The following is a 2,927-nucleotide window of genomic DNA, read 5'->3' as shown; positions in this document are numbered from 1 at the left end:
CTTCCAAATAAAAACGTGTTTATTGGATCTCAAATCCTGACTCCATGATATAATTTTTGTTCTGTATATGAGAATGCTCTAGTTTAGAGTCCATATATTTTGTCACTTCTGTCTTGGGATTGGACAATTTCTTGCTAAACAAATGCCTGTTAATTTAATCTCAAATTCTGAATGGAAATTCCTTGACATCATTTCTGTACCAGAAGCAAGAGTTCTCTAGATCAGAGTTCAGATATTTTATTTCTTATCTCTTGGGATCAGGACCCAAAGTTTCTTGATTCTTAGTGAAGACACTCACAGTTCTCTAGCTAAGGAAAGATACTCTCTGGACCTTCAGTGGATCTGAGTTGAGAGAACTGGTAAAAACAGCAGGAACCTTGGTGTGTGGTTCATTACCAGAGGATTCCTTAAGGTTTGGATGGGGGTGAGTTGATGAAGATGACATGTCAATATGCATCAATGAGACTTAATATTATGCTCATGAATGTGAAGTCCTTTGTGTCACCAGAGACATGTTGGGGTCAGTGTAAGGTGTCCCAGCTGTGGCTGATCAGACCAGTACAAGCTCAGAAGGCTCTACCATAGGTCACGTACAAACAGTCGGTAAAATAATAAAGCAGTGAAATGATATGGGTGATGTCTTTTAACTCTTATGTAAACTGGATTTAAGCTAGGCAGGGTTGTGCAAAGTCAGCAGCCAATCACCAAGTTGACGATTTTGTGCAGTTCTGCCTCACATCTCTTCCAAAGTCATTGAAATCCTTGACAAGACAACTGGTGATAGCTTGGGATGCAGTACAGTTATCCCTTCCACACTGCCAGGGTTAGAGGCACCACACCCTGGTAATCTGGAAAATGCATGTAAAATTTTTTGGCTCTCCCTTCATATCAGAGAAGAAATCTGAATTTTTTCTTTTTCTTTTATGCGGTGTTTACAGTACTTTACTGTAAAATTTGGGTTAAGTATTTGGTCATAGGCAATATGTAGGTCAAAGTTAAGTAAAAATACTATATGTTTTATGCATTTCTGTTTCTAAACCTTTTCTTTGTCATCTGCTGGCCTTCATGTGTCCTCTGCAACTTTTGCAGAACTCCCCTCAAATTCTCACTTAATGTCTTGTGCTGACTCAAAATATATTAACAACACGATGAGGAAAGTCGAGACGTGGAAGCATTAACTGTCAATCAATGACTTTGGGCTCTTTGACATCTGACCAAGCTCTATGCACTCCACAGTGCCTGCTTCTGCTGCCTTCATGGCTTTGTTGGAACAGATTGTTCACATCCACCTATTCCACATGGGAAGTCTTCATGTTCTTGGGGTGGACAGAAAGTAGTTTAAAGAGAGCAGGAAAACCAGTGATGCCAGTTCATCAGGACACAACGGGACAGGAAGAGGAAAGCGGACAAATTCACCAGGTCCCACTAGTGACAAGGTAGGCACAAACAGCAGATTCTGTCTAGACAGATCACTCCGTCAGCAGATCAGCCCGCCAAGCAAGGCTTCCAGTTCTATTTCGTGCCCTTCACTTGCAGTTGGCTCGTGACAGGCACCTCTCCACAGGGCTCCACGGTTTGTTCTTTGTCTTGCAGCTGGATCTGGAATCAGTAAACCTGGGTTTGCAGCCCATCTTGCTGTTTGACTTTTGTCAAATCATTTCTGCGAACCTTAGTTTTTCCATCTGTAATATAGGCTTAATAACGCTCCCACTGCTTACCTTACAGGTTACTTTGAGGAAAGTACTTGGTAAGCTTAAAGCGCTATGGAACCATGACTTATTACTAACTTGGCCTTTATTGCATCTGGCTAATCAGTTGCCGGGATGGACCTCATTCCTATGAAGGCTCGGAGGTTGTTTGGAAAGGGTGTTTAGAAATAATTGAAACAGAGAGAGCTGGCATTTAGATAGCATTTTAAGCTTTGGATTGTGATAGATTTAGAGCTGGAAATAGCCCGAGAGGTTATCTAGTCAAATTCTATCACTCTGTAGATGAGACAGGAACCCAAGAAAAGTGAAGTACCATGACACGCTGGTAGTAATCAGGAGAATAGGGATTTGAACCCAGGACCAGGATCCTTCCCACTCTACCGTGAATTACCTTATTTGTCCCTTACAGCAGCTCTTGCAAGGTAGGTACTGGAGTTAGAAGAGGAACGTGAGAATGCCTCCAAGACTTGCCTATGAATATAGCACTAGCGAGTAGGCAAGGGAACCTAGTTTCTGCCTCCACCTCCTGGAACTCTGAACTGCTTTCATACATCTCCAATGGCACCTGCTCCTGGTGCCTTTACTTACTGCCCCTTCCCCTCGACGAGTCTGCATTCACTTTCGGGTGTGCTTTTGTTGGAGGGCAGCAACTACTGGTTCTTGTTTTTGGAACCTGGCAGGGCCTGCCTCACAGGGATGGTGACGGGCCTCTGTGATTTCAGTGGCATAGGGAACTCCCAGGCAGGGGAACGCTCTCTACCAAGGCAGTGAGCCACTTCTTTGCACCGTGGAGCCCTGAGAGTGAAGTCGACTGCCGGAGGATCACGAAGCCAGAAGGGGGCGGAGGGGCGGCTCTTTGACCGCTAGGCAATGCCGCCCATCTCCGAATTATTAAATGCGCGTTAATTCTTTACAGCGAGAAGCAGGATTCGAACCTGTAACTGTATGATTCCAAGATGCCGTCCCCTAGCCACCACCCCCTTCGGGGCCCTCGGGGTTAAGAACTGCAAGTCACCTGGAGGGCGGAGCCCTCATTCGAAGCAGGATGAGCGGTGCTGGTGGAGAGCTGCGCGGTTGGGGGTTAGGGGAGGAGAGGAACCAGAGGGAGGCGGTGCGCTCTAGGCTCCGCCCCTGCCTCCTGCCCTTTACCCCCTGCCCTTACGCTTTTCCGTCGTCGCGCCTGCGCCCAGCGCTTCTCTGTCCTGGCCTCCGTCCCCC

This window comes from Phascolarctos cinereus, unplaced genomic scaffold, assembly GCF_003287225.1.
Source record: "Phascolarctos cinereus isolate Bilbo 61053 unplaced genomic scaffold, phaCin_HiC Scaffold_4;HRSCAF=312, whole genome shotgun sequence".
Taxonomy (NCBI): domain Eukaryota; kingdom Metazoa; phylum Chordata; class Mammalia; order Diprotodontia; family Phascolarctidae; genus Phascolarctos; species Phascolarctos cinereus.
The sequence above is the reverse complement of the archived record's forward strand: the minus strand, read 5'-3'. Positions refer to the sequence as shown.